The sequence below is a fragment of the Sinohyriopsis cumingii genome, chromosome 13 (assembly GCF_028554795.1).
Source record: "Sinohyriopsis cumingii isolate HCF-2022 chromosome 13, ASM2855479v2, whole genome shotgun sequence".
In the NCBI taxonomy this organism is placed as follows: Eukaryota; Metazoa; Mollusca; class Bivalvia; order Unionida; family Unionidae; genus Sinohyriopsis; species Sinohyriopsis cumingii.
The window spans coordinates 72421409-72444494 of NC_142973.1; positions in this window are offsets into that span (position 1 = coordinate 72421409).

Below are 23086 nucleotides of genomic sequence, written 5' to 3' on the forward strand. Positions count from 1 at the left end.
ATGTAAACGTTACATAAACACTTGTTTTGGCGATAACTACTTTGGGGGAAAAACTGTTTCTCCTACTCCACCATCTTAGTTCCTATCCAAACCCCACCATATCCTACTTCAAGCGAATGATCCTTTGACAAAATATGAATTGACATGAGAAATCGACTGAAGTTCTTAGCTAAGGACACGTGTAGCATCAGCAATGATTGTTATTATTATTAGTAGTCAGATAAGTTGTGTTTTGAAAAGTGTTTATTTTATATCTGATAGCGTTATGTTACTTATGTTGCTATTGCTTTGGAATCTTGTTGTTTGTTTTGCAGATCAAATATATAAACGGGGTAAAATAATATTTAGAAACATTGTAGCCTATTTAAGCAAGTAATTTAAAATATCTGATTATTTATTTATTTTTATAACACTTGACTTCTGCTCTCAGAACTGAAGAGAAAGCAAGTCTAGTTTTGTTGCAAAAAATGGGTTTATTGTGCATCAGGATTGATTCATGTCCCAGCGCATTCAAGATGAATGACTTACTACCTGTTATATTTATTAATTATTGAGTGAACCAAATAAATCTAAACGGAAGTGTACAAATTACAGGTGTAAAGCAATCAGTGTGCTGAGCAAAATATAGAGGAGACAGACAGAAAAGCGTATGGCCTGAATGATAGACCCAGAAAAAAATATGCAGACTGGTATCCTATTAAGTATACCAAACTACATCAGTATACAAATGTTCCATTGGAATATATATGAACAGACTATCACATACAATTCAGAGAGAAATATACGGAGTACGTGCAAAGCCTGACACATCAACAATACTATATCATAATAATATAGTAGGTATCTTATCTTATTAAATAAAGACCAAAGTCACATTGTTACTTGAAACAAAATCATCAGGCACGCTCGTGAGAATGCAAAAAATAAACAACATTAATAATTACCATTGTTCTAAATAAATTTGGTATTGGAAATTGCTGGCCTGAATATTGAAAGAGTGATCAAATAATAATATCACGAAAACAATATTGCATGTGGCAATTTAAGCTGTTCATACACGTCATCCCCATGAGCTTATAGAAAATTTGGCAAAAGAACAATTTAAAATTGACATATTAATAACTGCAAAAAGTAAACGTACTATTACTGCAGTCTTATCACCATCACATTTCTGAAACAATCTATTGGGCTGACTGTTCATCAGTAATATACTCTTTATGCTATATTGCTTATACAGACAAGTTGAAAACTGATCTATCGGAAAACTACTTATTATCCTATATTAAAACAAATTGGAATGAATAGTAATCAGAGCAGCCTCATCGCTCAAAGAGAACACCACTTGAACAGGTAGCGCTGGTTCATGGTTGCCTAATTGGCGAAAGGTGTGCAATGTGAGAACAGCAGAATAGTTGCAATTGGTGACTTTATTTCACCTAGCAATGACCATTATTTATATAAAATAATACAATACCTAACTTTTCCTAATTAAACCATGAACATATAAAATTCTAAAATGTTCGATCCTGCGACATTTGTTTCGTGGCTAGACTTTTGAATGCTGTCCCGAACAGTATTGGTTTGGTTATCCGTTACCAATTCATTGTCGTCCACGCGTACACTTCCAGTCCTTGTCGTTGCTTTAATTCTACTTCTTGCCGTTCTGTTAAGCTAGCCTTTCGATTTATGAATATGTTGGATACTACCGATATTCCATATCATGTCCCTGGACGAATACCGTCACCACCATCAACGTGGTCCGATTTCACATTGAAATTATACAATAATGCTTTTGTTTGAGTATTAACATTGCCGTCCTAACATTAGCATAATTGTGACGTTTTTCAGTGTCCGGTGATGTGAAGACATTTTGATTTATACGGTCTATAACTCAATCAGACAGTTGATTGATACACTGCATACACAAATATATCAAACATTTTGTCTCCTCTTCATCTGCTGAGGATTTATCCTATCACATGATAGTTTAATGTTAAAATAGTACCATAAACGTCAATGTCTTTCAAGTTTACCAATAAAATGTATATATCCATGACCATTTGATTTTCGTTGTTGCCAGTGATACATGTCATCACTGATGTATCACCCGTCACGATTAGGAGAATGGTTACGCTATTACAACCTATCTTCACTTTGTTATTTTCCCCTGATCGTAACTTTCTCATTTCATAGTAGATACTGCATTGTATGAATCAATATTTTGTGCTGACAACTACAAATCTTGGGAAGACATGCAAATATTGTCGTTTCCGTATCATATGGTGCCTTTCACCAATGTTATTTCTACGTTGTTCAACTTTGCGTTGTAAGCACATCCTATTATGTTTAGTGTCTTTATATGAAGCGACACAAATAAACTAAATGGCACAATCAATACATTTTCGCAACACAAAAATACTAATTCGTAAAATTAATATTTTGTGGACGAAACAAAGAAACAGTGGCACAATCAATATATTTTGGACAACATAAAGAAACTAAGTGGTACAATCAATATATTTTGGGTATCACAAGGAAACTGAGTGGTACAATCAATATATTTTGGGTATCACAAGGAAACTGAGTGGTACAATCAATATATTTTGGGTATCACAAGGAAACTGAGTGGTACAATCAATATATTTTGGGTATCACAAGGAAACTGAGTGGTACAATCAATATATTTTGGGTATCACAAGGAAACTGAGTGGTACAATCAATATAGTTTGGGTATCACAAGGAAACTGAGTGGTACAATCAATATATTTTGGGTATCACAAGGAAAATAAGTGGTACAATCAATATATTTTGAGTATGACAAGGAAACTAAGTGGTACAATCAATATATTTTAGAAATCACAAGGAAACTGAGTGGTACAATCAATATATTTTAGAAATCACAAGGAAACTGAGTGGTACAATCAATATATTTTGGGTATCATAAGGAAACTGAGTGGTACAATCAATATATTTTGAACAACACACAGAAACCTAGTGGTACGAAATCAATATATTTTGTGCAACAGAACGAAACGTAGTGGTACAATACAAAGAAACTAAGTGGTATAATCAGTGTTTTCGGCAAGACAAAATGACACTAGGTGGTACAATCAATATATTTTGAGAAGCACAAGGAAACTATATATTTTGGACCACTCAGGTGGCCTAGTGGTTAGAGCGTCCGCCTCGGATGCGGGAGGTCGTGCTTCGATCCCCGGCTGAGTCATACCAAAGACTTACAAAAATGGTACTAACAGCTGCCTCGCATGGCGCTCAGCATTAAGAGGTTAGTGTTAGGACTGGTCGGCCTGGTGTCAGGATAATGTGACTGGGCTGGACATTATGGAGGACGAAGAGTTGAAGACGAACGGGTTATTGGTATTGGGAAACTGTAGATTGGTACATTGAAGGAAGCAGTTGAGCGGATGATAATAGTGAAGTATTTTAAAACCGATCGAGACCTGTATAGATTGTTGCTACCTGCCCATAAGAATTCTGAGAAGGGAAGAAACTACCTTGAATATTGCTGAGAAGATTGTCAGAAAGGTTATTGAGGAGGAAATGGTGAAAATCAATGGCTAACTCGGCTTAGGAGGGAAAGGAAAAAGAGAAGAAGAAAACAAAAATGGACATAAAAGATTCCTTTTTCGCTCTTACAATAAAATATTTGTTTTGTCTCTCTGTTTGGGTGATTGTCTATAATTTGAGCTCAGAGTTAAAACCATCACCTTTTGGAACGCGTGTGTGCATGGGGAGGGGGTTGAAAGGTATATGCATGTTTGGATAGAATATTTCTGCAATTTCATTTCTTTCTGTTAATCAATACCTCTGTCTACTGATAGCTGGTGTAGGATTTTCGGCACTACACAAGGCAGTTGGACTATGTGTATGGGGAATAGGATAGAATAGAAGGTGTGGTTGATGGCATGTTTCAGAGATTTCATCTTCTCCTTATTCACTCTACCCCTTTCGTTCTGATAGTTGTAGTGGGGACACTAGAGAGGACGTTTTGGATAGTGTGTATGGATTGTTGTGGAATTTTCTATGGTTAGAATCAAGCATGTATCTAGAGCTCAAAACCAAGTAAACATGTTTACCCTAGATGACATTAGCCATGTTGACCCAAACTCATACCCTCAATTATGGATAAAGGTCAATCACACCATGCAAATTAAATATGTATAAAATATCTACCAGTTTCAAGTATCAAGAGAAAAACCTTTAAGAGTTTTCAATATACTGTGCTTTGTGAACGGGTGATTGGCAGTAATAAGCTAGGGTTACATATTTGGACTTTCAAAACTAAAGAAGACACTCCGGAGAGTGGGGGTGTCTGTATCAGTATCTGAGACTTACATTGAAGGACCAAAAAGAGAGGACATGTTGATCGAGGATCAAAAAGGAGGACATGCTGAAGGAGGACGAAAAAGAGGACATGTTGAAGGAAGACCAAAAAGGAGGACATGTTCGGGAAAAGGGGACGTATGGCGATCCCAGTTAATCGACGCAATCACGATTCAGTGGATGTTGATGGATGTGCCACGCAAGTCGTTACTATCTTCTATCTTTATAATCTCCTTTTAAGTGGAGATAATGCAAATCCTGAATGTGATAATAAATACAGATCTTAGCTAAGCTCTTTTACTGCCAAATTGTCACGGTGTCTTTTTATTGACAACAAGTGTCACGGTGTCATCAATATATGAATGTCCAAAATGAGATGTCCCAGATGAGCTACCAACATTGGTCGTTTTTAATTCAGTTTGCTTCAGTAGACAAATTCTTACTGTTAGTGAGCATCAACATGATTCTGCAAGGATATTTGATTGTAATTGGCCACTAAAAGTAACTAGCGACCTTCCATTCGACCTAGGTTTAAATATTGTGATCATTACAGCTTCATACCAGTACTGATGTAAAACTATTCATCGACTAATATTTACGTCTTTGAGACAAATTGCTCGGTTGTAACAGATACACAGGCATATTTCATAAACAAAGATGAATCCGTCACGATTTTAAAAATGTTTATGTTATTTTTAGGTGGAACGCAAAGTACGCAAATTGATATTTACAGCGTTATATTTCCCTCACAAGCAATCCAGTGAATTCATATAATTACACATTGACGTTGCTCCCATATCTGTTTCAATTGCTGCATAACAGAACCGACCTCCTTTTTATAAGTGTAAATGTCACAAGTTAGTTACCAAATTAGATTCGTCGACGGTGGTTCGCTGTGAACGCAGGTTTAGTTTGCCAAACCTCTCTGGGAACTGAACCATATCAATCCCGGCGCCATCGCACTTACGCGCTACGTTTCTTTCTGTAAGTAAGCATGGCCTGTCCGGTAATAAACCTTGAGGTAATTTCTTATCAAAGGTATTTTTTTTAAAACATCAATGAGACGCATCCAATGAATTTATTTTCCGAGAAATGTGAATGTAAACCACACAGAATGAGCCACAATATTCGGTCGGGTAATATTTCCACTGTATCAAAAAGAATAGCTGGACCCAGCCAATTCTTTGCCACTTGACCCACAAAACAAAACAAACCACATGAAGCTAATTATTGCATAAAGAGGACCTTAACTATGCTTTCAGTTTAACTTCGGACATATAAAGTTTCAAAACAAAATTAGAACATGCCAGATAATGTACATAACGAAACAGATATTTAGTGTACATGACCTCTTTTTGTACACTCATCCTAGAGTTTTCCAGCCTTAATAAAAGAAACAGTTTATTTTGTAAAGAAAATTCAAATCTTTAAAGAAAAGTAAATTCATTATAAATATGTTGTATCAATTGTGTATAATGGAAGGTACCTTCTTATAATTTTCAAATTATAAATATACCGAGCTCAAGTGTTGGTACTGAAGTAAAACAATATAACCTGACTGAATGAGCAATAGAAGAATGTGATTTTGTTTTAAAAACAGAATCTCTATCACAGGCATATAGTCTATTTGATCTGTTCGCAATGCCAATGATCACAACCAAATTCTAAGACGAAATTATCAATGACCAGTTTCACTTGTCACGTGCATTGAATTTCTAACAGTAAAGATGACGTGCATGATAACACCTACCTACCTACAAGCCTGCCTGCCTAAAATATAAAAATATATAAATATAATCCGTCCAAATCTGCAAGCCTACTTGGAATTGTGATTGTTTATTGAGTATTTTTCTTACAAGTTAAATGAATCCAATAAATTATTTTTTTTCATCTCAAAGTAAGACATAATTAGGTGATTAACGAATGAAATCCAATTAAACGTTAAATCATGATTAACAGATTCGCTCAGACTTCATAATTGAGATCGAGAAATGCACTGTTCAAACTCATGCAAATGCCTCACAGTAAATTGGCATTAGCCTCAAAAAGATCCCGTGTGCCCCGATTCAACGTAAGATAAACTCCGTACACTTTATACAGAGTGTCCATCAATAACGATTCCCAACTCTCTTCTGACAGTCAGCAGATTTACGGCGATGAAATCCTGATTCTTCGTAACTTTAACGTCTCGTAACCGTGAAATGTATGTAATAGATATGCCGATATGCCGACAAAAGTTGACAAATGGAAATGATCTAATACACACTGTAACTAAGAAGCTGACACATTTTCTTTAGATACTGCGCTTTTGTGCCCTGTGGTTAATTTGTCAAGAAGAATATGACTATTATTGTTGTTGTTGTCGGGTTTAGCGCCATGTTTCAGCACAAAGATAGGCTATAGATGGCGGCCAGTATAAATGGTGGAGAAAGAACCCGGGAAAACTCCGGAAAGAACCACTGACCCACGAGAAGCTACTGGCAAGCTTTCTCACATACCCACGCTGGCCGAATACGAGACTGGAACTCACGCAGAAGAATCATGAATATAAGATTTGTGATATTTTATTGATATGGTCCCAAAAGTAGTAGTAGTAGTAGTAGCAGTAGTAGTAGTAGTAGTAGTTGTACTACTAGTTGTAATATTATTATTATTATTATTATTATTATTATTATTATTATTCAATCGATTAAATAACGATGATACAAAAATTCGGTTTCTGATTCCAGTTATTACTGCTGCCGTTGTTTCAGTTATTATAATTATTAATTTAAAAGTTCTCGTCCTGATTCATCTTCAATGTGCACTCGTGATAATTTTAAAGATAAAGTTTTGTTTTCTTGCTCGAGGGATGTTGGCTTCAAATGTTTTATGTGACTGAATAATTCTCATCCATTCGAAGGCTCCGAAACGTCCATGAAACTGTTTTAAAAAAGACGTTTGTCGGAATAAATCTTTCAGGTGCTGGTCACACGATCCGAAAGCTCCGATTTAAATTTCAGAACTAATTTTTTAAATGGTGAATCCTGCCCTAGTGATGGATTTATTTTTTGACCATTCTGTAATGACAGATACATAAACTTTTCGAGCTCCAGTAGTTTTACTGAAAGAGAGAATAAAATAAATAAATTAGAGCCTTATTTCTTCAGCAACAGTTGTGGTTAAGATTTTGCATCTCACTTTTTTCGAACCGGATTACAGAGCCATACAGAGATTATCATTACTCCGTAGGTTAACATGCGTGATTAAAGAGCTTAAATGGGGTATTACGACGAAAGCATGAGTACCTCCCTCCAACCACCCACCCCATGTCAGACTAAAAAAAAAAAAATTGTTGAGGAAACAGCGTGAATTTCATTATTGATTACCTGTCAAGGACTTACCACTGAATCATTTGTCGTCGGCTTATAAAATAATGTTGGCATAGATACGCCCATTTAGGGTCACTAATGTGGCTTTCTGTTTTGAAATCCATAGCGATTTATATTTATATTTCGCCCAAATTACTATACCTAGCATTCACATAAAATTTCAATCCTCTTTTAATAACTCGCTCGATTTGCAGGTCATGCTCTTTTGCAAATTAATCAGTAATTGTACATTTCGCAAAAGTCGGTCTGAAGATGGTCTCGTATACATTTTAGATCATTTGCGATCGTCTGATTTCAATGGAGGCTCTTGACGATCTTTTTTACACAGCCACCTGTCGAGATATTTTTAGAATTTCAGCTTTTGTTATTATGTTGCTTTCATCGTCATGACAAAACAAGTACAGATTAACCTTACCACTAATGAGAGAACTCGGTTCTAGCATTTTGATAAAATTTACATGTGAGACTATGGATTTATCGACATAACACTTTTTCAATTCATCACTCACTGTGATCTTTGTGTATTTGTCTTGTGATATTGGATTATAAAGATTATCAGCGGCATCAGAAAGTGAGTCGGTAACCCAAGTATCCTTACTAAAATAATCTGAATTTCCTGTGCGAACCAGAGACAACTTTATCTTAATTCTGTTTATGAAATATGTGCTGTACTTGTCAAGCATACTATTCATATGCTTACTTCGGAAACGAGTTCTTTTCATCTTTAACGTGATATATTCCACCGTAATATCTTCCATATTTCATATTTCAAACAACACTTTACTATCCTTATTTATTAAATGAAATCGCTAGCAATTATACATAACTTTACTGAGTATCCTTTCTCGTATTTCGCAACTCTGTTCGGTATGATATCTACGAGTAAATCGTTTTGACTCGCAGTTCCTGTATCAGATCTAACAGTATAAACTTCTCACCACGCATATAAGCTCGAAGTTGATTAAGAACTTTATTATAAGTCGCTATTGCTACTTTACAAGACATATTTTTTATTCTCGTATTTTGGGCCGACCTTGTTAATCACCGCTGATAAAACAATACATATCCCCGACACTATGAACAATAATGGATTTAACGTGCCCCCACTGAAGTAATTCCACAAGTTGTTAATATCATAGGAATATAATTCAGTACACTTATTAATGTATTATAAAATTGTATAGCTTGGCTGACACAGTAAAGTTTGTTATGGTAATATTTACAGTATTTGACGAGCTCATTCTTATCATTATCTGACAGATCTGATGAAATATGATTGAAGTTTATTATTTCATTTTTCGTCATTATGAAACTGTTTCTGCAATTATGTCAATCTCCGTAGTAAAAACTTTGACAGTGGAAGCTTTATCGATCAAAGCACTAATTTTTTTATTGACAACATCGGCAAGAAACTCTTTATAATTATCATACACTTTTTTGAGATATCATCATATCTGATATCTGTAAAAGCTAAGAATGAAAAGGAAGGGTTAAAATGTGTTGGTATTTGTAAGTAATATCATTGACTCTATCACGATAGATACCTTCTGTTTCGTCTAAATAACTTACAAACATAACATCACTGACCCAGTTTAAAACATTTTAAGTACTAGATGATGCCTGAGAATTGCATATGCTGTTGCAAAACTCAAAGACCGCGAATATCAGCTTGCTCTATAAGTATGTCACTGACGAGTAGATTTAGATATCCAGCAATAAACTCTTTGATATTTCTGCATTTTGCTTTTGTCAGTAACTTTCAAGCTTCATTTTAATAGATTTTCATTTCAATTTTGAAGAACTATTATTTATTTCATCATTTTTATCAATAACATTTTTCACCGTTATATGTACTCGGTTTTTTTTGTGTGTGTGTGTGTACAACGATACCCAAGGATGATTTATGCGTATTCTCCAAAGATTTCGAAATAGTGAGTTCGGTTCATCGTATGCCGCACGTGCGAAGTTCTTTCGATGGGAAGAACCTAATACTTCCGTTGCGGCATCGTCTGTGTATAAATGCCTCACCGTAAGACTAAATCTTTACATTATGGAACATTTTGTCTGTGAGCGGTCTACTTTAAAGACTTGAACATCTTCAGCTGTAGAGGTATGTGAGTTATTAATTTCTTGCGTATAAATTATAACTGTTGTACTACCATGTTTACTATTGTATATTTTCTATTTAGCTTCGGCTTACGTAGTATCATGCAAATATTTTCTGTTCTTGTTTGTGACTTAGCAAGAGATTTATATTAGCAAACTATAAAGTTGCATTTTTAAGAAACGTTTAGTAACGTAGGGTTCTTGTCGGGCACGGTTAGGTTCACTTCTGAACCTGTGTATTGATTTGTAATTATTGTGCCGATAATGTACACTTTGTAACTTACCGTGCGTGAAGTCATTACGTTTTATTGTATATGCCTGTGTCATGCATAATACATGGTGTTAGAAGTATTTTCAGCTGATCGGAGACCCAGCTGAATAGCTGAACAGAGTGACCAGAGTAACCAGAGTGACCAGACTGATGGAGTCGCAGCTGGATAGCTGATTTAAGTGTCCAGAGTGATCATAGTTATCGGAGTGATTGGAGTCGACGTGGTACCAGCTGCAGAGCTAACCATAGAAGTTGACCATAGCAGCTGTGAAGCTGAACCATAGCAGCCGTAGAGCCGAGTAAACAATGCTACTCCGTCGAGTAGCAGGTGATCTAGCGTTGCTATCTGCGAATGGTGGGCGCTGATTGCTTGACTGACCAACCTGGAGTACTGACTGGTTGATTGACCAGTGCGACTGGTAGCCAAATGTGCTGCTGACGAAGTGTGTAACTCCATGGATGTAATGTTTTAGCCGTATTCTAATCTTTGGGGTTTGTAATACCCAGTGTGTTTTTGGGATTGTAAAGATATTTTGTACATCTGTTCCTTTGTTTTAATCATTTTCACTAGTTGAGTGAATACATTTTTACGATATGAGTAAAATACCAAAGTTTTACTATTTTTAAAAAACGCATCATTATTTCGTTGTGCAATCACTATGAATCACATACCCCTTGTCCTTGTACTGTGTAAGGTAATTTGTGTTTGCATTTTCATTATTTAGTTCAATCGGATTATGTTAATTGATCCAACATCTGGATATTATACGCACGTATTAATCATAATTCTTTTCTCATTCAGGTCATTCGTCATTAAACATTATATTTGTATCACCAACAAAAAGTGTTATGTTGTAAATCCGAAATCCCACCCGGATGTCTTGTTACCCTCTGATCGATGGATGATCAATAAGGGTTGTTATCTCCCCTGATTTATTACCTCCTCTTGCATACTCTTCACCAATAAAGATAAAATTGCCGTATTCAAAAAATGTTTGGGAGCGAAAATGGCAATGTGAGCGAAAAATCGCTACAGTTCGTAGTTCTTACAGACATTATTGTTGTGAATGCTGCAATTACAGAGGGAAATGTCTTAATAGTATAATAATTGCATTATATCGGTTTCCAAATGACAAAACACTGAAAAATACATGATTGTAACACATTCAATTGAGAGTCCCAAGTTTGTACTCTCAGAAACGAACTATCATTAGTGTTCCGCGCATTTTAAGGAAAAAATGTATGAAAGAAAGAAAATCAATGGAGAACAGCTTGCCTTCGATATTTATTCTGCAAGATGGCAGATCAGAGCTGTTTAAAACAACTTCGGTAAGAAAATTAAACTCAAAATAATTTCCTTGATGTTATGTATATTTAATTTATAGTGGGTTTTATGTAGCTTTTGTCAATGATTGTATGTTATGCTATGCGTATTTTATAAATTTTCGGACTATCTGGGATTTAATTCACAATACTGTAAGTTGTTTTTCATATTTTCACTTTGTATTCGAGTAAAATAAATTGTTTGTTGAAGTTTACAAAACGTTTTGGTTCTCGTTTACTTAGCTTAAGACCATAGCGTTGTAACACCGTGTAGTTTAATTAAGTTGTTTCCCAGTGGCAAAGGTAATTGCTTTTGGAACAGAAGATCATTGTTTCCAGTGTGAGTCCAAATCCTGTTGTCAATTTGTCTCAGATTTAAGCTTGTTTGTTTCATTAACCGGCCATACATGGCTGAAATACTGTCCAACCATCTGTTTCATTTACAGTAATATTTTAGACAAAACCGGCTGTCAGTTTCTGACATACTATCAATAGGCCATAAAACACAATTTGTCCATCCACACAAACAGTTAAGTAAATAAATGAATGAAATAGAAAGAAAGGAAACAATATATTCAGACCAAGAATATATTTTTTAACATACATATTATCAACATGCATTTACACTTTTAATGTGTATTGTATTTTCAAAAAATGACTTAAGTGATAGGTTTCTTAGAACAACCTAGCGCATAGCTGTCCTTCAAAATATGGAAGCTACAAAGTGTACTGAATAAACGTATTGTTATAAGCATTAAAGTAACATCGCCTACATCATACAATGATTTGCAAAATAACCACATAATACTATAGTAATTTGTTCTCATCACCATCATGGACTAGTGGTTGTAAAAGATTTGCAAGTCCAAAACACATTTTTAAACTTTTTGAAGCTTGTTGTGAAAGAGCAATTGGCATAATGCCTTGAAGAACACGAAAGTTTTTAACTCTATTGTCCTTTCAACATCAATCCTGAGGTTGGCAATTCTCCTTGTTTCCTCAACATGACGGCGGTTAAATCTTTTATTTTTTAATGGTGGATTTATTAGATGCATGACCCTTTGACGTGTAAGGTCATATATCGTAAAGCCCTTATCGGCCATAATAGCATTACCAGACTGGCACAAGCCCAGAAGTCTTGATTTAATAACTATATGTTTATCACCGATGCTTCCTGACCATATGTCGGACACAAATATTATCATTCCTGATGGACTGATTCCCAGCCATGCCTTCCATGTCATATGCGACTTGTAATGTGAATACATTAGCGACTTATTAACTAATGACTGTGGCGTTTCGGTACAAAATTCTGTACAGTCAACAATCACTCTACAGTCAGGATATTTAGAAACACACATATATTCAGTTTGGTTTTATTTTTTGCCAAAAGGCTCTGCAAACATGTACAAAAATAAGCATGGCAAACATTGATATAAATTTAGACATGTGCCAAATAAATACATATCCATACAAGAATACCGAAAGCACATGCAATTGCTAATTCAAAATTTTGTTCTCTCCACCAACATATTTTGCCTGCAAAGTTTCATATAATCCACTGAGTTATTATGATTCACTCAAAGAAATCAAATGCCTGTTCACCTTAATAAAGACTTTTTCGACGCTTGGCTTGCTCGGAAAAAGTTCCTTGTAAAATGAAATAAGTCTAGGTAACATGTCCCACTTGTCCCTATTAAAATATATGCGTTCCGTGGAATGACCTTTCAAAGTGCACACAAAAAAAAGAGCATTACATTCTTCCAGTCAAACCCGTCTGACCATAAACTTGAAAATAGTATGAATGGTTTCTTTATCAGTTGCACATGTCAATTAACCATTTCACAAAACAGGCTTCTGTCAGGGGATGCTTTCAATGATTTATACCACCATTTTATTTCCAGTAATCCATTTTTATCTGAACATTTGTCACAGCAGTTGATAACTCCATCTAGACTTGTTCCAAGGTATGGATAGTGTGTAGAAACAATTAAAACACTTCCATACACCTTCAAATTTGTGTGTGTTGTTTGTATATCCTTGGCATAAACTCGTGTGGCTGCTGCTTCGTGAATTTTCCGCCAACGTGTTGCGGTTGCTTCTAAATGGACTTAACACTTTGTGTCATCCCGTTGTTTGCAGATGACTCCAAAGTTTGGACTTGTTAACCTGCCTGACATAGCTTCCTGCCAGTTACTACTATTTGCTTGTCCTTTAATGCAGTTTTTAATAATTACAATTTCTGTTTCGCTGCATTTTAACATTTGAAAGTAGGTGTGAAATTGCTCACCATATTCATTCATGTTTACTTATTAGAGTACATAAAAATGTATATTATGCAAAACTGGCATGCCCTGCTTTGGTCATTGCTGTTATCACCACAGCATAAAAGAATAGAGGCATGTGGAGCAACTTTCTTAAGATTTTCATTAAATATGCTCAGGTTTATTAGTTCCACCGTATCCTAATTTTCAGTTTTGCATTTTGGTGTTTCTGGAATGTTATCTGGTATGTCAACATATTTTAGTTTCTTTTTGGGGAACTTTTAGGACAGAGCTTCCTTTTTCTCGGCTGGTTCCATTTGCATTTAGTAGACGTTGGTACCTTTAAACTATCTATCTGGGTACGGGTTATGTCCACCAGGGCATATAATAAAGCAGCAATATGATTGCATAATTCTCCTTCCGTGCAAGAAACAATGATATATATTTAAATATTTGTCATATAAGTAATCTGATTAAAAATTAAAAGTCTCCAAGGTTATCAGAGACCATATATATATTGCACTTCACATGGTCTCTGATAACATGGGTAAGGACCTCTGGCGAATACAACTTAAATCTGGAAATACAAGTATTTGATTTTGGTAAATTGAAGATAAAAAGTGTAAAAGGCCGGGAAATAGTAAAATGACCACTTATTATATTATATTATACCAAGTAGTCAAGGTCGAATCATCATTCGATCCTGCTAATCAAAAGTTATAGATATTTCCGAACTTAGTATTTAGTTGACCTCGCAGTTGGGATTTCCATATTGCAATTGCCTCTGGACACTGTATTTTGATCCATGATGTTGATGTTCCTCCGTCTGTGATCCACTCTAACCCTTCAGACAGAGGGCTGTTAAACGCAAACGCATAACTTGAATTATTATCCGAACGATAACTTGACGTAGATACATCAACCCAACGATTATTAAGAGGATCAAAACGATCTGGGATATGACCAGCATTACTTTCAATCCGTTTTGTACTAACACCGACTGCAATCGATTCTGTAATATTGTCCACGTACTGTTTGATGGTAAGATCGGATGTGGAAACGAGTATATACGTAGACTTTACCTTATTAGTGGCCATATCGATTACCCCTGTAACTGTGCCTCCGGATTTTATAAGATGATAAGCATCTACAGAGAAATTGCACTGGCTGATGCTGCACTTATCTCAGCGTCCACGTTCAGTTTGTTTGTAAGATCAAATGGGGCGGCTGGATTATACGTAGTTGTTTTATATCCGAGCCCATGGTTAACATACCTGTCATCATATCAACGGATTTTGCTACTGGTGATGCAGAATTCGTTGCTATTTTATCATCGACTTAATTTGTATTTGTTAAATCTGATGCCGCTGATGGGGCTGCAGTAGAACATATCTCTTTCGATCCCATGTCCAGAATTCCCACCATAGTATCACCGCATCTTATTACAAAGTTTTCCTTGACAAACTTTATATTTGATACAGAATCTTTATTGGTCAAAGTTGGTTTATCAAGTTGAATATTAAATATTAGTTTACCACCCATATCTACCTTTCCAGCCATTGTCCCACCAGATAATGACAATGTATTATATATATATCAAGCTAAGTCGCGCATAACATACCGCTTGTGAGTTATTTATGCTAGCACGGGGTATTCCGTTTCAAGATTTACATTTTTTTTACTCATATATATATATTTTCAGACAGCGTTCCACCGGACAACGATAACTTGCCATCACTGACATCATTCAGCTGTGCAAAACTTACTGCTTGTGAGTAATCTGTGTTAATTGGTGTATATGTTGTTTCAAGGTCTAAAACTCGCTAACCTGACATACGTAAGTTAACTGTCATTTTATCTCGATATTTTAATATAATTTGTTAAATCTGTCCGGTCGTAGTGTTCGTAGTTTGTTTTTCCGTTGAGCTGTCAATTAATGTACCAAATTTTGTTGTTATAGCTCATTCTTATAATTACTGCGAGATAAAATTGTGTGAATACCTAGTATAGAATGAGCATAATCAACTTTAACACGGAGCAATTAATCAAACAACAGCATTACCACGACCTACCGGACTGTCATTATCTGATAGTAGGGCAAACTGGATCGGGCATAACTATTCCTTCTGACGAATTTATTACTTAATGACCTCTTCAACTACGATCGAGTTTATATCTACACTCAGTCCACAGCAAGATAAATACGAGCTGCTCAGCGAATAAAACTAAAAACTGAAAAATTAACATGGCGTTGGTGATGATATATTTATCAAAACACAACCCGAATATTTAATTCCTATTACCAAGTTAGATACTAACGATCATACAATTATTGTGTTTTATGACATTCCGTTGAGCAATGCTGAGGTGCATAAGATAAAAACTTATTTTTCCCTATCGCGCAAAAGAAAATGTAATGCAGTATACCTAATCAAGAATTTTATAACCGCGATTGATTTATCTAGCGAAATACAGGCTATTTCATGATATTGGTTGGACTAGACTATATCGACGTACAAAACATAGCCCGAGAGTGGTGTGGGTGTGTGTTGAAAGACACATTTGCCGAACTTTATCATAACACTACTAATGATGACGGACAGATTCTTTTTATTTTGTAAGGTAGCAAGAGATCGAAATCGTATGTTCAGATGTGGAATAGACAGGTTTTTGTACTGTGAAAATTAATATATGAGTCAGAATCTAAAATTAGTCTAACAAAAGAAATCAAACGAAAAAATGGATGCGAAACGAATAGAGGTTCTAAAGAAATTTGTTGCAACTAGAGCAGCGTTCAAGAGGAAGTTTGAGCAGGAACGTTAGGGTCTACAGCAAACTGCAAAAAAAAAAACGTTAAACTTTTTAGGCCAGTACCCGAAGCAGTACTTGGCAAGGAGCCAGATATTTCTGCGGTATCACCAGAAGATCTTAAAACGTTATCAGAGAAAGGATCAAGAGATTTTTTTTTAAGAGGAGCAAAACAAGTTGCTGAACAAATTATTGAGCAAAATGGAGATCCAGCTGTACAACAACCTGCAATATTTATTTAAAAAATGAAGAGCAGGTAATGGGTAATGAAGAATATGTGGCCATGATGGATGAAATGATTAATAATTTAACGAGGGAAGATAAATATCTAATTGATATTACCGAGTTAAGAGATTTTGAAGAGACATATTTTGGTAAGAACAAAATGACAGTTAATGATGCAAACAACGGTTATAATAAGACGAATCATTACAATGAAAAACTAAGAACTGTAAGAAAAAAAAATGGCTCTTGATATTCTCAAAGATTCTACTAATTCCGGTGATGCACAAACTATTTTAATATACACCTAGAAGGCATTATTGCTGATCTTTACGATATTGTATTATCAAGCAAATAAAAGAAAAAGGTTTTAATTATAAAGTAGCGTCATTAGAAAAATTAGCTAAACATCTTGATGACAAAAGAGTAAAAGATAAAATAGTTTATGGTCTGAAGATCTTTAACTCGACCGCTGAAATAGTTGATATACTGATTGTATTAATAACATCAAAGGAAGCCGGAAATACGAGCACATAAAATGACAACGAAATTGTGGAAATTGTTGATACTCTCAGAGCAAACAGTTATCTAACATCCGATGAATATTATATTTTACACAGCTATCTTATCGTTGCGATAACAGCAAAGCACAAACCACCATCAGTTCAGTTTTTTATCAAATAAAAGAAGAATGTATATCAGCTCTATTACTGCTAGATTCATCACAGATTGCAGTGTACAGTGCAGACTTCTCTGTTATTTGTAATCCATCAATCTAACTTGACAGCGATAAAAATTCGAAATAGGTTTATTTTCATCTACTGCTTGGCACAATAGATCCAACCAGTTTGCCGGGTTTTGAGTTCTGTCAAGATACAGCAAGGCGCTGATTACGTTACATATCTAAATAAAGCAATAAAGTTATTGTTTACAAATAAAGCTGAATCTGCACCAGTTAATTTTGAGCTCATTCCAAACTATAGCACACTGCGTGCCAGAATCCCTTTTAAAAGCAGTTTTATTGTCGATTTCAGTACCATAAAAATAGCATCGGGCCGTTGTTAGTGTTTGCTCGAAAACAATACGGTTCTAAATCGCAAAGTGTTTCAATTTCATACGATGGCGGGTCACCGTTTCATATAAGAGCAGTAAATTCGATTTTAATAACCTGTTCTAATGCTAGCGGGTCGTATACGACACGTAGTAGTCAAGGTCAAACTATCTACAGTTTTTCTCCTGATGTACCACCTGGATCGCTAATGCAAGTAAACCTAAGACAAATAATCTCCTATCGGGTTAGTGTTGAAAATCAAATATCTTCTATCACGATGACACTGACTCATCAATCCGGCCGTAAGCTAAGTCTCAATAACGAAATTGTAACATATTATCTGAACCTGAGGTCGATCAGCTGTGCTCGCCACAATTAACTGATCTCGCATCCAGTTATACTGACCACAATAATTTTATCAGACAGTGTTGTATAACAAAATGAAACAACGAAACATTTATCACAGAAATATCGTAGGCGGTTTTCTTGGAAATATATTTTCGAAAATAATTACCGCAATGTCCAGATCGCAAGTAGGATTTCTGGGACCTGCATTGGCAACTATTGCAAAAACAAAACTTCCCTAATTACTACCAATGCTAGGCACGTTGGAGATAGCTGCTGCTTCGGGTGCTGCATCCGGGGCCACAAAGAAAGCTGTGTTGGGTGACGGTATCAAACAGTGTAAAATGCATAACATTTCACTTTTGTCTAACGATTACAAATCAAAAAGGAAAAAAAAGAATCGTTTAGAAACATATAACAGCAAAGAAACGTAAAACAAACAAAGGAAAGACGAACCAGGCAGCAGTCCAAGGTGGATTCATAGGGCCGTTACTAGCAGGAATAGCGGGAAGTCTACTTCCCAATCTGCACGGAATAGGGCGTGGGAGAGGATTAATGCTACCCGGTACCAGGAGGTAAATCAATCTGCGATCAATCCGCTAAACAATTTTGAGATCTTAGATCAACTGAAAGATGTCAGCGGATTTCAAGGAGTATTTTCTAAAGATTAGCTAGGGATTCAAAGATCGCTAGCGGTCCAAGCACTTCGCTCTCTGCCAGCTGCAGCAAGCTGTGTAACAAATATCTAATATTTCAAAGAGGAATCTAGCACGCATTGGGTAGTTCTTTATAAAAACTGCTATTTTGATTCGTTTGGGCTACCAAAAAGTGGTATTGTCAAACAGCAGTTGCTATCGTCCCAAAAGAACCAAATAAACAAGTATTCGTCTAATCAACTACAACCAGTTGGAAATGCAACTTGGATATTACTGCGTTCTGTTTATAAAACAAATGTCCCAGTCCAAAGGACTGCATGCGAAGCACTTGCGGTTGATTGTCGGACATTTATATTACAATTTGCACCTAAACTAAGCATGGAAAAACAATTTGCAATTTTATCTAAATAGCAAATATAAAATGACTACGAATGACTACGTATTGCCTGAAATGCAGAAGTAAAACGGAAAATATAAATGAAACTACTGAAAATATAAAAATTAAACAGACTGATGTTAAAAAGTATCTGTGCTGCCTGTGGCCGGAAAAAGAGTGTGTTTCTCAAACGTGACTCACTATATTATAGAGATCAGGAAATGCCAAGAATTCTTAATACTATTTTAGTGGACGATTACATTATAACAAAAATGCAGTGCCAATTAGCAAGCAAAGCGTCTACATGTAAAACTGTCTACGATATTTGTATAGACCAAGATAAGTGAGCAACTTATTGTAAGTGTTGAAATAAGCGAGCTGTAATCGGATTCGGCTTAGATATTCCTAAGTTAATTGGCAAATAACCGAAACCTAAAGGTGGATCGACCCTGCCATTTCACGAGTACACTGGGCCTTGGAATCTTCTCAATAAACAGTTTCATGAAAATGACAATCGTATTCGGGGTGAGTAGTCGTATAATCAGGTCGATGAAATTGCAATGCGACATAATATATCTTACAGTGACAACGAAAACGATAAATCTGGTTGCGACTGTATTATGCTTGATGAGCTAAACGATATGACACCGAAGGGAATAAGCGAGCAAATTGATCGCAAGCTAGTCCAATGTATTACTGGAGCGAAATATAAACTCGGACTTGTAAAAATGTACTTAATGACGATGGATCGCAGAGCGCTCTCGCACATGAACTTCACAGACGTAAAAAATGTACGCTAGGCGAAAAGTTGTCGCATACTCGGTTTATGATATCTGGGCAATTATATCTATCTGATATGTCAAATATTGAAAAACATAATGACAATAAAAGGTACCTGATGAATATAGTTGAAATGTTTTAGTAAATACGCATTTATTGTGCCCGCTACAGATAAAACAGGCAAATCTATAACTAATGCGATGAGATATATTTTAATCAACACAGAAAGAAAACCGAATAAAATTTGGACAGATCACAGAGCGGAGTTTTTAATAAGCAATTTGAGCAGTTTCTGGAACAAAAAACAAAAAAAAAACATCAGCAAGTACATCACCCGAAAGGAAAGGAAAAGTGTCGTCGTCGAGAGATTTAACCGTACGCTAAAATATAAGATTTACAAACGACCTACAGTAAAAGAATCACTAACAGGTATGCTGACGATGTGCCAAAGCTCGTGTCGGATTAAAATAACACAAAACATAAAACACTTGGAATGTCACCAAATAAAGCTTTAAATAACTAAATACTGACGAACGAAAATATTTACCGAAGACACAAATTTTGTGTGGGTGATAGAGTTAGAATTTTACTAGTGAAGAAAACTTTTGGTAAAGATTCCCTCCTAACTGGTTCGAGGATGTATTTGCTGTCGATAAAATGTTAACAACAATACATGTAACTTACAAACAGACCGATTCTGAGGCAGAGGAACTTGTGAAATATACAAACTATTTGTTAGATATGGTAGAGCTACTGTGTTTAAATGGGCTCACTGCTGTTTGACAAGGGACAATCTAACAAATATTCTGAAAATTGATCTCTAAATAGCTCTGCTGTGGAGTGTAAAGCACTCTAATGTTGTATTAATTATCAAATATGAACAGATTTGTTACTTGAGCTAATATTATAAATCCCTTTCAGCTGGTAGAGTCTGTAATAAAAAATGTCTCATGGAGATGTTGACATGGTAGCTCGCTTTGAAATAGAACGAGAAAAAAGTAATTTGATTTTGTAAAGCAGTGTGAAACGTGATCACGTGTTTGAAATACGGAAATGTTCTAGTCAAATACGATAAGGAAACCTTAAACAAATATATCAATTACTGCTTGACAAATAGCGAAGTAGCAAATATTTTAAATAGCAGGCGAATAACGAAAGACGATTATATCAAAGGTTATCATTGAAAAGGCAGATTTGTAGATACCATCAGCAACAAATTTAATTGATCTTGGAAAAAATATTAAAATACTTTAAAGCTACATAAATTAATGAAAATAATATTTCTTCACCTGTGATAGAAATTGTTGATATAATAGGACTGACAGATTGTTTCAGATCAAACTTACCTTTTTCTCGACGAACATTTTCTTGTTGTGACATAAGGTCAATATTCACAAGTCGGTTATCAGTCCTAATTCCGTTTCTGTGATCTCGAACTAAGCCACTTGGGATAGGCCTATGAAAACTTCGTAAACAAATCTGTGAGACCTATAATTAATCCGAATAGTGTTCGTTCCACCAATCGCCACATTCAGATATCTGGTACTAATGATACTTCCAATAACCTTCTTTGTTTTTACATTTCTAACAATAACTCTATTAGAGACTTCATATAGATCATAAATCGGATGTTGCGGAAACTCTTCTTGCAACGATAGATTAGCGTTGTTATTGTCAGGAACACTGCCGTTTACTTGATAGACTCTCATTCCGTCTGGAATCTCCTCACAAAACAGCGTGTAAATGAAGTTCTTGATCAACATTTCAGTATACTCGGTATCATCAGCACATTTCACTTTTATTCTGTAACCAGCCGGAGTTCGAATCCCAAACGAAGCATTATTTTTAAGATCAATCACCACTTCTAACATATTCCCTGAATATCTCCTGTTCATTAACAGTTGGTATGAGTCCACTATCATAATTGTGCACACTATATAATATAAATTTAATTTCTTAAATTGACAATTTTCACTGCACACGTAATTAAAGAAATACAAAACAGTTGAAAAGGATGTTGAAATTTGCCGATATAGCAAAGAAAAGTCTGTTATTGACAGAAAGATATCGGGCCACAAAATTCTCAACCGCATTTGCAGGTTTTGATAACAGTTTTCGAATTGATAATAAACGTTTAATAGCAAATTTCTCTGCCACAAACTTACATCATCTGCTTCAGCCAACAATTAAACCCCAGCTTTCCACGTATAAGGGGTTGAAAATACTAGTGCAGTTCTATATACAGCTTTCTCAGCTAAATATATCTCCTGAATACCCACAGATTCCTACATCGGAGCACTTTGCAGCAGAGCAACTTGCTGATAGGCAACGTGAGGAATTTGCCAGTCCTTATATCACATCAAAATTTATTTGAATTCTAACAGGGACAGATTTAATGTCGTTTTCAGATAATATATTTCAGGAGACATGGAAGAAAATAGATAAATACACTACATCTGGTTCTGGCTGGAAGTTTTATAAGATAACGGAAATACTTTTCGACACTATGCAATATAATCCACTGCGAGGTAGCTCATATGTAGAGCTCCCAATTAGGATAAAAACCTCAAAATGTTGTATTAATGTAAATAATTATGATAGAAAATATTTCCAATGGGCAATAATATTTGCGTTATTTCCTGCACGAGATCATCCTTATCGAATATCCAATTATGCTGGTCATGTTAATAATCTAAACTTTGCCGGGATTTTCATTCCTGTTTCTGAATATCAAATTCCAAAATTCGGACAACAGAACAATCCCCTGTTACCTGGAGGTATTAATGTATTTGGTGTCATGATAAACAAAATATATATCCCAGATGTATCAGCGATCTAGCATTATAAAAGCCAGTAAATTTACTATTTTATAAAGATCATAACGCGTGGATAAAAATAAAAAACTGTAATGGGCTAGTCAGGTGTTTGCACTAGTGTATATCCCAACATGTACTGTATTGACACCTCGAATATTGCTCTAATGTTCAGAAAATATCTATACCTGGCGAAGATAAACAAATGTTACAATTTATAAATTGCAGACAAAAGATGAAAGTGCCTTTTATAATCTATGCAGATTTCGATTCCATTTTGCTTCTATTACATGGTGTATAAAGTCGTTTGTGCAGTTGATAAATCTTTACCAAAACCAGTAAGTGTTTATTCTGGA